The 13391-nt window shown below is 37.5% G+C and overlaps 1 protein-coding gene across 2 annotated transcripts in view; it reads right to left on the bottom strand.

Moving 5' to 3' along the window:
- The window catches only part of PLPPR1 (phospholipid phosphatase related 1), a 512674-nt gene that overhangs the window by 328634 nt on the left and 170649 nt on the right, over window positions 1-13391 (bottom strand). For both annotated transcript variants that reach the window (XM_042964601.1, XM_042964596.1), the window contains exon 3: window positions 310-313. The gene's annotated coding sequence lies outside the window, so the exon portion shown is untranslated. The remainder of the gene's footprint in view (window positions 1-309; window positions 314-13391) is intronic.

Here is a 13391-nt window from a genome sequence, read left to right as displayed (position 1 = left end):
ATTAAAAAATGAATGTTAGGATTGCATCTTAATTACATATTTCTTTCTGGACTTAACTACTTTTCCCACAATTTGTAAATTAATCTGAATCATTTTAAAAATCAGAATTAAAGCCCATGGAAACATTGTTTTTATAAAATGTTTTAGAGAGAAATTATAAAATGATAGAAATTTCTTCTATATCCTATTAAATACTAAAATATTAAGTATACATTTGTAACCTATTTGAAGTACTTTTCTGGTTGGATTATCCACCTCCTTATCCAGGGGTAATTACTCATAAAAATTTAGATTTTTCATTCTTAATACACTTCTTTAGGGTTTTATTACATATTTATATAACTCTAAAAAAAGATTACTTATTTATTTTGAGAGAGCATGGGGGGGGAGGGGCAGAGAGAGAATGAGAATCACAAGCAGGCTCCACACTGTCAGCACAGAGCCCAATGTGGGGCTCAATCTCACGAACGTTGAGATCATGACCTAAGCCCAAATCAAGGATCAGATGCTTAACTGACTAGGCCACCCAGGTGCCCCTCTTATTGTGGAGTTTCAAGAGTTCTTTTTATATTTTGGATAACAGTTCTTTATCAAATATATCTTTTGCAAATATTTTCTTCCAGAGTATGGCTTATCTTCTCCATCTTTTGACACTCTTTCACAGAAGTTTTTAATTTTAATGAAATCCAGCCTATTTATCAATCCATTCTTTCATGGATCAAGCTTTTAGTGTTTCATCTAAAAAGTCATCACCAAACCTTGGGTCATCTAGGTTTCTGCTATTTTATCTTCTAGGGGTTTTATAGTTTTGCATTTTACATTTAGTTCTGTGATCCATTTTGAGTTAATTTCTGTGAAGGGCATAAAGTCTGTGTCTAGATTCAGTTTTGCGTGTGTGGATGTTCCAGCACCATTTGTTGAAAAGACTGTCTGCTCCATTGTATTTCCTTTGCTCCTTTGTCAAAGATCAGTCAGCTCTATTTATGTGTGTCTATTTCTGGGCTCTCTATTCTGTTTCATTGATCTATTTACCTAGAACAACTGTATTTTTCACCTGACTATAAGATATAAAGTAATTTTAAAATATAATGATTGAAATTTGTTAAATTTTAAGTTTCATGCATGTTTAAGGCTGATCAGTGACTTTTTTCAAGTTATTACATTAGAATGCAGACTGCTGGTTACATGGGAAAATATTAGCATAGTTCCAACAACTAAGGGTATTCTTGCACAAAGCAACCTATCCCAGTCGTGCTTAATGAATATATTTTGTTCACAAAACTCTACCCCTTTTATCAAACACTTTCCTCATTCTGGTGGCCAGAAGCATGTGTTTTTAATTTCTAAAATAAAAATTTTCCAGATAATCTTCTTTACTGTAATATACAGAATTCAACAGTGATTCAGAAAAAAATATATATATAAATGAAAAAAAAAGAACATCCTTTAATTAGGTTTGTTTGTACTTCTTTTGAAAGGAAGATCATTTCAGGTGTGCTGAAATAAAAAAAGAAAAATCTAAAAAGAATATATATTTACATGTTGGTTTATTCATTTATCAAGTCCTTATTGAAAGCTACCAGAACCTCCACCTCTGCAAGATGCTCAAGGGCCAGGTGATTCTCAAAATTATGTAGGTTCAAGTCTAGTAAATATATTCTTTTTCATATTCTAAGTCCTAGTCACAGTTACAATTGTTACTGTATTTTGCCATTAAACTCTGGTTAATTTTAATTTTTTTTAAGTTTATTTATTTTGAGAGCGGCAGAGACAGCGCAAGTGGGGGAGGGGCACAGAGAGACAAGCAAGCTCCACACTGTCAGTGCAGAACCCAATGTGAGGCTCGAACCCACAAAACCATGAGACCATGACCTGAGCCTAAAGCAAGAGTTGAACACTTAGCTGACTGAGCTACCCAGGTGCCCCTCTAGTTAGTTTTAAAACCACACTGATTTAATGTATTTTATAAAAGAATATAATACATTTCTTGATTAATTTGAATTAGCACACAAATATTAAACATTACCAAAACTACTTACTTTTAAATTCACATATAGAATACTTACATCTTATTTGAACTATACTTTTATCTGTTCAATCCTTGTTATCAAATGCATTCTTAAATTCACAACCTAGAATTAATATTTTTATCCCAAACATTTTAAACTAAATCATTTACATTTTTATTGGGAACCAAATCCACTCTAGCACTAATTATGTTTGTATTCAGCTTTAAGCATCCAATTATATTTGTGCTCTATTTCAAGCATTCAGCTCTTTCGGTGAGAATTTTATAGCTAAAAATATATACATGCTCTTTCAATGTCTCTATTTTCTGCCTCCTCGGTACCATTAGTCAACATTAGGGTAGGATTTTGATCAAGGAAAACAGCATGTAGATAATGGAAATACAAATATAAAAATGAGTGTGATAGAAAATACTGTGTTTAAAAATTATTTCCAGCTAACACTCTGAATTGAATGCTGAAGATCTTAGACATTATCAAAGAACATGGATGTCAGCTGAAATCCTCCACGTTTGGGGAATGCTTCCTTTAGAAACCACACTATACTATGGATGGAACTAGAAGGTATTACGCTAAGCGAAATGAGTCAGTCAGAGAAAGACAAATATCATATGACTTCACTCATGAGGACTTTAAGACACAGAACAGATTAACATAAGGGAAGGGAAGCAAAAATAATATAAAAACAGGGAGGGGGACAAAAGACTCTTAAAGAGTCTTTAAGAGACTTTAAGAGACTCTTAAATATGGAGAACAAACAGGGGGTTACTGAAAGGGCTGCGGAAGGGGGGATGGGCTAAATGGGTAAGGGGCATTAAGGGATCTACTCCTGAAATCATTGTTGCACTATATGCTAACTAATTTGGATGTAAATTAAAAAAATAAATAAATAATTAAAAAAAAAAAAAAGAAAGAAAGAAACCACACTATACTATTAAGTTTTTGTTAAATGTACTGATATACAATCATCCAGATTATGTACGAGGTAACATAAATTTTGCATACTGTAAAACTGAAGAGATCTAAAAGCATGTGATTCAGGTACATACCAGTTTATATCACAACAAAAATTAAGGAATTACTGTTGTGGTATGAGCTGTTTCTACATCTATGATGTAGTATGTGAAATATGAACTGCAAAAAATAAAATAAAATAAGATCTATCCACTGAGATATTATAAAACCAACTACAATATGACAATACATATGGTGTGTGTTAGGAACCAAATGTTTGTGTCCCCCAAAATTCATATGTTGGACTTCTGCCCCTCAGTGTGATGGTATTAGGAGGTGGGGCCTTTGGGAGGTAATTGGGTTTAGATGAGATCATGCACATAGAACCCCCATGATGAGATTAATGCCTTTACAAGAAGATGAAGAGACCTCAGATCTTCCTCTCTCCACCAGGTGAGGACACAGTCCACAGTCCTTCCTCTCTATGGCTATGTTCCCAGCAGCCAGCATAGAACCTGGCACACAGGCTTTTGATAAATACAAACATGGGGTGGGGTGGGACTCAGAATAACCTGTTTGTTGGCTCTATAGCCACCCAATCAGCTGCATTCAAAGAAGCCAACCAGAAGTTTCTAATAAACAGTCTATGAGGTTAAACCTTTGCATGTTTTCTTGAAGCCCTAGGCTAGTTATTTTCTGTTCCCAAAGCTTGATGGTAGATGTTCTTTTAGGGACCTATAAGTAACAATGGCTAAACTTACAGAATATTGGTCAAACTAACTTTTTTCTTTCAATACATAATTGCAATTATTAATTTATTATTTTATTACCTAATTCAAAATGTCCCATACAAAATCATCTGGTCTACTTGAATTTATAGTCTTTTTGCAGAAAGACTGATGTGATCTTCAGGAAAGAGAACAGGATTTGGGAACATATGATCCAGGTCTACTTATGGCTCTGCCTCTTAATGGTTCTGTGATCACAAATAAATTATAACTTTCCTGAGTTTACATTTTCTCACTAGCAAAATGAGCACAGTGATATCTAACTCATGTAGTTAAATGATACAATGTATACACTAAGTATTTTATACAATCGATGGAAATATAAAAATATGTCATTGAAGTTATAAAACTAGCTTGGAAAATCATTGTACTTTATGTTTATTAGAACCAACATGGCGGGGGGGAGGTGGTGGTGCCTGGGTGTCTCAGTTGGTTAAGCGTCTGACTCTTGATTTCATCTCAGGTCATGATCTCAAGGTTTGTGTGTTTGGGCCCCACTCTGGGCTCTGCACTGACAGCTCGGAGCCTGCTTGGGATTCTCTCTTTCTCTCTCTTTCTCTGCCTCTCTCTCTCTCCCCTTTCAAAATAAATAAATAAACTTAAAAAATTTAAAATAAAAAAAAAGGACCGACATGGCCCTGTTTCTTGATAATGTGCATAGAACGTTTTTGTCAGTAGCATGGTTTACCCAGAATCATAGATTTACTTAAATTCAGACTCTAAAGAGGTGACCTAATAGACTCACAGTGAGACACAAGAACTGTGAATTCACCAATTTCACACTCCCCAGGTCTAATTTGGCCAAACCAGGAGGACGATCAATAAGATGCTTGCCTGAGGCAAGAATGCAGCATCAGGTCCACGGAGAACAGAAAATGTCATTGACTGTGTAGAAGAATTACACCCCAGAAAACACGAGGAAGCCTAGATGGGAGTGAACTCACTTGTTAAAATTAGAGGAGATCCTTCACTGCTAAATTGAGAATGACAAAAATGTGAAAAACCATTATTATTTATCTGAGAGCCACCTCTAGTTTATATAGTCCACATATACATGTATGTATATATCAATGCTACATGCTGCAAACACGAGAGAGGAATGCATGTGAGCCAGGATGCTTTGGGGAAACAAAGGGAAAGAGCCCACAAAAACAAAAAGAAATTTTCACATTCATAGCCAAATTCTGCATCCATTTCTAATCATAACAATTTACATTTTCATGCAATTTGCACATATTATTGCCAAATCCATTATGTTTATTGCTACAAGTGGACTGAATCTGTATAACTGACACTCTTTGCAATAGCTCTCATCCACTTCTCTGAACACAATAGCTAAGAAAGACAGTCAAACATTTCTGGAGAAGCTGTTGCTGATTCGTTAATGCTGTCTTGAGAGTTGCATATGCCCCTAGTCTCCCATTATATATATATATATATATATATATATATATATATATATATATATATATATATATTTATGTAAAAAAAATATATATATTTATGTAAAAAATATGTATTTATGTAAAAAAATATATATATATATAATATTTACTCTATAGTGCTATTTTCCATAATTAAATACCCCTCTTGGTCTACCCCTCAAGAGAGACATTTAATGATTCGTCCCTTAGGAAGGCATATTTTTGGCTGAGGAAAAACCCACATTTAGCCACTACTGCATGCCAGTTCTAAGCACAGGGCCCGGTGCAGAGAAAGCCTCAATAATGTAAGCTATTATTATTATTATTGTTTGCACCCTTCTTTAAAATTTTTTTAATGTTTATTTATTTTTTGAGAGAGAGAGAGCAAGTGCACGTGTGAGGTGGGAAGGGACAGAGAGAGAGAGAGAGAGAGACACAGAATCTGAAGCAGGCTCCAGGCTCCAAGCTGTCAGCACAGAGCCTGATGAGGGACTCAAACTCATGAACCCTGGGATCACGACCTGAGCTAAAGACAGATGCTTAACTGACTGAGCCATCTCAGTGCTCCAGTTTGCACCTTTCTTAAGTGTCAAGTAGAAATCTACATTTGGGTGTTCCTGGATGGCTCAGTCAGTTAAGCATCCAACTTCAGCTCAGGTAATGATCTCACAGCTTCTGAGTTCAAGCCCCATGTCAGAGCCTGGAGTCTGCTTCGGATTCTGTGTCTCCTTCTCTCTCTGCCCCTCCCCCACTCATGCTCTGTCTCTTTCTCTCAAAAATAAACATTAAAAAAATTTTTTTTAAAGAAATCTATGTTTGAGAAAAATATGATGCTTTCCCAAGCATCTCATAAAGGTCACCCTCACCTTCTTAACGCTGGACTATCTCCGGGTGCTACAAGCCTGTAACACCTCCCCACACCACACACACACACAGAATCAGGTGGAGGTATTTGATTCTGACAAAATTTCCTTTGTGTGATGCACCAATTCTAAGACTCCCAAAATGGAAAACAAAAAGCCCTTTCCCAAAAGTCAAGAATGAATCTTGTGAGAATTACACTGCATGGAGTCTGACAGCAAGCTCCAGCTGTGAAAAACCGGATTCAAATTCCAGCATCATTTGCTAAAAATAATATTTGGCAACCTATTATTTATCTCTATGATCTGGGGCGCCTGGGTGGCTCAGTCAGTTGCGTGTCTGACTTCGGCTCAGGTCATGATCTCATGGTTCATGAGTTCGAGCCCTGTGTCAGGCTCTGTGCTGACAGCTCAGAGCCTGGAGCCTGCTTTGGATTCTGTGTCTCCCTCTCTCTGCCCCTCTCCCACTCATGCTCTGTCTCTCAAAAATAAATAAATGCTATTTATCTCTATGACCTTAGGCTCATCTTCTTTAAAGTAAGGATATTAATATATTTTTGCTATGAAAATTAAATAAATATTACGTATTTGATAAATATATATCTATTATGTCTTACCTGGAATATGGTAGGTACCCATCAAATGGTACCCAACAATTCATAGACTTCTTTTTCCTATTTGTTTCTTGGAACTATGGGGGTAAAGGTGATGAAGACCTTCTCACAGGCCATAAAACAGTTTTATTTGCTGTATACTAGAAGTCAAGCCAGCAGTCAGTGACTCGAAGTGTCCCCTAAAGCTGTGGTTATGTCAAGGTCTGAGGGATTCGATGAGATGTGCCTCTAAGTTGCCAACTGATATTTTAGCTGACATTCTGGAGTTTGCGGGTACTGGTTGTCTTACTCTTCCAGTGGAAAACTCATTCCAGGAAAACTGTCATGACCCAGCATAAGTAATCTCTGCATCTCCTCTATGGATCTTGACTCAAGAGCCTGTTGGAGATTTTTAAGGGTAGCTTCTATGCCCTCTGAGGGTCGACCAATAATTTAGAAACCAAAAATCATTTTGAATTTGAATAAGGCAGGTGATCAAGCTAATAACACAAACTCAAGAATGTTTTTGGCAATGGCCAGAGGATTGCCCTCCAGCATGATTACTTTAAAAAAAAAAAACATACACAGCTAGGTGCATTCATGGGTATGTTTATAAAACAAACAAACTGGTCTCTGCACCTTTTCAAAAGTTATGTTCCCATTGTGAAAATGAACACATGCCATTATCAGTATATTAGGATGATATTAAAGTGTTTTCTTAAGAATTTAGAAATAGGGGTGCCTGGGTGGCTCAGTTAGTTAAGTGTCCGACTTCAACTCAGGTCACAGTATTGTGGTTCATGAGTTCAAGCCCTGCGTTGGTCTCTGTGCTGAGAGCTCAGAGCCTGGAGCCTGCTTCGGATTCTGTGTGTCCCCCTCTCTGCCCCTCCCCGCCTCACATGGTCTCTGTCTCTGTCTCTGTCTCAAAAATAAACATTAAAAATATGAAAAATAAAAGAATTTAGAAATAAAATTTACACACAATGGATATTACTGATCAATGATGGAAGTGAACCAGAAATGTCTGTGAAAGAAACAGATGTGATTTAGGATTAAACCAGGGAAGCAGACTGGCTTGTGATACTATTTGGTAAGCAGAAACCTAATTAGTTACATGCAAAGAGGAGGGTTAGCATAATGCATGGAAAAGGGAAAGGCAGAGCCATAGTCTGACTGTGCTTCATTCAGCACTGTTCAGACGGAGGAGCACAAGCTTTCCCATCATTGGAGAGGTGATTTCTGCTGTGGGTAGGGATGATTTATTATGTTTCGCCTTAGCCTTGATAAAATATCTCTCCAGACTAACCACCTTCATTTGCTCTGATTACAGGCTAGGCAAGTGACCTTCTGATAACACTGGAAGGTGACTGCCTGAGGGCTGACCCTGGGCCATGGCAAACTCTCCAAGATAATGCAAGGTTTTAAAACCCCTCATAAAACCCCAGTCTTCAGGCAAAAGCCACCCTTTCTGCCTACAAAATACGGCCAAGATTGGAGATCTGAAAGTACAGAAAATTATTCAGAAAACTGAAATCATCTCAAACTCAGAACCCAGAGACAATCATCGCTAACATGTTGGTGTATTTCCTCTGAACTGTTTGTTTTTTTTACAAAATTATTTTACATAACTGAGATCAAATTGTATATTGAGTTTTTTCATTTTGCTTTCTTATTAAGCATTACAATTTAGATATTTTCTGAATTACCTAAAGTATCAATAATGATAACCACTGAAATTGCGTAGCATCCCACCAAGTGATTTTTTTCAGTGCATTTAACTAATCCTTTATTACTGAATGTCTGGGTGGCCTAATTTTTTTCTTTTTCTTTCTTTTTTCTTTTTGTGAAGAATGCTATAATAGGCCTAAAAATACAAAAGGTTTATTCTCTATTTGAGATTATTTCTTTGGTTCAAGTCCTCACTGTTGATTTTTAAGCTTACTTGAGCTCCTTGTTTCTAAATCTAACTGCACACTGGACTCTCCCACTTGAAAATCAACCTGCCCCAGGCAGGGCAGTGCCGAGGGCGAGCCCACCAATGGCCTCAGCTGAGGCACTCTGATGTGTTTTCTGTTTCAGAAGAAACCTGTCCTCAAGACTGAACCAGGGAATTGCTGGTGGAGGAAAGTGACAGCCACTCATGGGAGTGATGACTGGGGAAGGGAGGGCAAGGCCAGCCCTCACCACCAGCCTTTAAGATCTGGGCCTATGGATCTTGTAAACCTTGACACACGTTCAAGCATTGTAACACTTCACTCTATTTCAAAAACTCTCGTTTACTGGCTCCTTCACATCAAAGTTCACCATAGTCCTGGCTCTGAGGTAGTTTCTAATATAAACCCCATTTTCCTGAGACTCAGAAAAGTTAAGTGCCTCGTCCAAAGTCATGCATGTAATAAGAAGGAAAACCGTATTCCATCCAGATCCGTTGACTCGGAGTTTGTAATATTTCCACTTCACCGTTATGTTTCCTCTCCAATAGTTATGTTGGGGTGGGAGGGAAAATAAACCAGGCTGCTAGAGCTTTTACGATTCCTTTTGAACGTTTTTGAGAGGCGGTGGTGGCAAGCATCAATCTGTAATTCTAAACAAACACAGTTTAAAATCCCATGTGGACTATCGCACACACTGACCCACCTGAGACCCCCAGTTTGAGCGATGATAGAAGCAGCTGGAGATCTGCGGCAGTTAAGGGAGATTATATATGTTCTGGGAGCTCAGGAGGTCTAGGCACTCCACTATCTATAATTGAAAATGTACTGAAGCAAATGGAAGCTTGTGATCCCATGTGTATTCTATCAGATGCTTCGGACATTAAAGGAATTCCTAGAAAATTACAAATTGAAACACTTGTCACGTAGTGGTAACAGGAAAAAAAAAAAAAAACCATACTTAGACTTTGGAAAGAGAAGAATAAATTGCCCATAAAATAATTCATAATAGATTTTCAGCTAGAACTGGTTATGAGAGAGTAATGTGGTATAAAAGATAAGATACGGAATTCCAAAAATGCATGGGAACTATTGCTAATTCTTCATACAAGAGCAAGAATAATCATACAGACAATTGTACAGTTAATTGTTCTGCCTACAGTGTAAGAGGAAGACAAATACAAGTAATAACAGCATCACTTGAGGCACGTGAAGAAGAAATAGAGGAAATATATTTTTTCCTTATTTCTAATTTTGTAAGAAGGAAATTATGCTCAAAATAAATTCAACAAATTGGTTTCACACGAAAACATACTATGAAAACAAATAAGTGTGCCCTTATTTTCTCATTTCCTGGTAAGAGGGACTCTTCCAAGAATCTAAGAATCAGTTTTAGTAAAATGTACAGGTATATTATTTAATTAAGTACTGGAAAGATACCTCCAGGCAAGATGATGGTAAAGGCTGCCCTTCCCCAAATTCCCAAGAAAATGACCAACAAAATGTACAAACGGGACCCACACATAAGAAATTGGGAATGAGTGGGGCACCTGGGTGACTCAGTTGGTTAAGCGTCTGACTTTGGTCATGATCTCATGGCTTGTGGGTTTGAGCCCCACATCGGGCTCTGTGCTGATGGCTTGGAGGCTGGAGCCTGCTTCAGATTCTGTCTCTCTCTCTCTCTCTGTCCCTCCCCTGCTCATGCACTCTCTCTCTCTCTCTCTCTCTCTCTCAAACATAAAGATTTAAAAAAAAATTAAGAACTTGGGAATGGGTGCCTGAAAGAATAGTACTAACTGGACCAGATGAAATGGAACCCATTGAAAACTGACATGAGATGTGTTACTGAGAAAGAATAGCTTCCCTGGAAAGCAAATCACAGAAGCTCCTAGCTTGGAAGGTAAGAGTTGGAGGACAAGAGCAGGTTGAGGAGTTGAGGGAAATGTACCACCTGAAACAGTTTGTGGGCTGGCAGCAATGGGCACAACCAAAGATCACTACAGAGATGTATACAGGTAGAAATGAATAAAACAATGGAGAAGTGGGTTGTGTGTAGTGTGATGTGTGTGTGTGTGTGTTGTGTGCATATACACATGTGTTCATGCATGTCTGTATTACAGGGAAGACTTCTATGGGGATCTAGTTGGTAACAGAAGTAAATAATAGCAAGTCTGATCTTCGGTTTGAGCTGATAATATATTCCCTCCCCTCTTTGTCCTTCCTTCCTACCTACATTTAAAGTTTCATCTATAAAATCTTTAGACAAGAACACACAGCATACCTCTGATAGACCCTTCTGAATTTCATTCCCAATAGTGGGCAAGTGTGGATTAGGACAATGAAACTATGAAAAACTGCTGCTGTTCAAAGAAAAGGGGAAATTGGGAGGTATTTTTCTTTTCTTATGCTGCCTTTATCAGGTTTTGATGTCAGTTATTCTTTAAAATGGATCAAAGAGCAACTTTTTCCATGAACAGGAAGAGTTTAGCATAGAAATAACTCATTTAAAAGGTTGGCTAAAACCCTGTGCTATTTTAGGAGAGAATTCTTAGACCATCTTTCACAATTTTCCTGCTTTTTATTGGGTTATTTAATCTTTTATATTTCTTGAATAAAATTCGTATGAGGCTTCCCTCAAAAATTCAGTAGAAATAATGACATAACTGTTTTTAAAACTTTTGCTCTGCTACTGCCACTCAGTTTTGAAGGTCCCACCACATATCACATCACACATTAACTTTTTGGCAGGGGAGTATAAAGTAATTGGCAGAAAATATTTTGGAAAGTTTTTAAAATGTTTATTTTTATTCTAATTTAAAGTAGATAATATATTCACAGAACTCAAAATTCAAAAGATCTGTAAGTGTTTGCATGAAAAGTCCCCATACTTTTCTCCCTAAGCTATTTGGATCCATTACGAGGACATAACTGATTTATTGTGTATCTTTAAATGATCTGTAAAATTTTCTTTTCTGGCATTAATAATTACAGTTCCTATCTCATTACTTGTACTTTGGTATTTTTGTGTAGTTGTGATTCTACATTTACAGGCTTTTGGAATGCCATACTCCCTAGATCTAAGTGCTGTGCCCATAGTGCCCAATCTGTAACGGGGTCATGGCTCAGGCTTTTCCCAACAACCCTGCATTACATTTACACACCTCCCCAGCAACTCCACTACCATAACACCATCCCTATGCCTGGGCAGAAAATGAGCCAGAAAAGTTCCAAACTGGATGAATCATTTACTCAGATTTTTTTTTAAAAAATTTTTTAGTATTTATTTATATTTGAGAGAGAGAGAGAGAGAGAGAGAGCACGCGTGCAAACGAGCACACCAGTGGAGGAAGGGTAGAGAGAGACAGAGACAGAATCTGAAGCAGGCTCCAGGCTCTGAGCTCCAGGCTGTCAGCACAGAGCCCAATGCAGGCTTGAACTCACCAGCCATGGACCAGAGCTGAAGTCAGACTCTTAACCGACTGAGCCACCCAGGTGACCCTACGCAGATTTTTTTTTTTTTAATCCCAAAGGCTATTTCTTAAAGAAGGTATGATACCTTAAGCCTGCTGTTCTTGGCTCAAAGTCCTATCACCTTTACTTCACCTTTTCCATGGAAGAATGTTGGAAGGCTGTAGAGCCGGGCATTTGGGGCTGTGTGAGGCTACACAGATTTGTAGGATTTTTAGGATTTACATTCTTCCTGGAGTGAGTGCTAGTTAACCATACAGAAACTCCCTTGAAGAGCATTCCAAGGAGAGTGCATTTTATGGTTTAATTACTCAAAGATAATACGAGTGTGGTTTCATACATACACAGGCTGCCACTTTTAAGATACTATTGGCTATAATTCCAGACCTCTTTCAATGTGTTTACATATATGCTACATATTTAGGGATATGTATATATATCCATATATATATATATATATATATATATGTAAATATATATATTTATATTTATATATTTATATTTATATAAATTTTTATAATATATATGTTTATATTTATATATTTATATATATTTGTATATATATGTATATATATATATGTATATATATCCCTATATATATAATAACACATAGATTCCTTTTCCAGGACTTTGAGCACTGCCTGCTGAAATGGAACCAAAGGTTCCATCCATCTTGGGAGAGCGGAGAATCAGTAGAGTCTGTCTAAAATTGGAATAAAGATCATTGAAGTCTATTAGAAGGCCAGTCACCTCCTAGGCTTCTGCAGCTCAGCTGTACAAGTGCTGCCCCAATGAAGAGAAACAGGCTCGTCTGTGTCAAGAGTCACAGTGCATTCCAAAGGCAGCTGAGATCTGGGGGCGGAGTTGTGACTTCTGTATTGCAGTGTTTGAAGACAACCTGACAGAGGTCACTGGTCACCTGCTCCCTCTGCCAGTGTGTGAAGTGGACACACTGCTGTGCCTGGTGCCACGTCCACTGCCCCTTACTCCGAAGGGGCAGCTCTTTCTCCCTCACTCATAAAGCAAGTCTCCTAATAAAGTCTTGGTTATTATATGGGATTTTGTGACTTTAAAGCACTTTCTAAGTATTCAATGCTAAGACTTGTGGAGTGGTAGAAGAAAAGGAGTGGAACGTCAAGAGCCCTGTATTCAGCCATGCTTCTGACAGCAGTGGCAACCCTGGCACAAAGATGAATTCCCTGTGCACAAAATTCAAGTCAAACTGTAAATCCAATCATTCATCGAAGTTCAAACAGTTTTCTATTTACCTAGGACTATTAATATTCTTATCTAATAACTACAGATGAAAGCTGGCATTTATGTAAAGACAAAATAATTAATTTACA

This window comes from Panthera tigris, chromosome D4, assembly GCF_018350195.1.
Source record: "Panthera tigris isolate Pti1 chromosome D4, P.tigris_Pti1_mat1.1, whole genome shotgun sequence".
Lineage (NCBI taxonomy): Eukaryota > Metazoa > Chordata > Mammalia > Carnivora > Felidae > Panthera > Panthera tigris.
The sequence above is the reverse complement of the archived record's forward strand: the minus strand, read 5'-3'. Positions and strand labels throughout refer to the sequence as shown.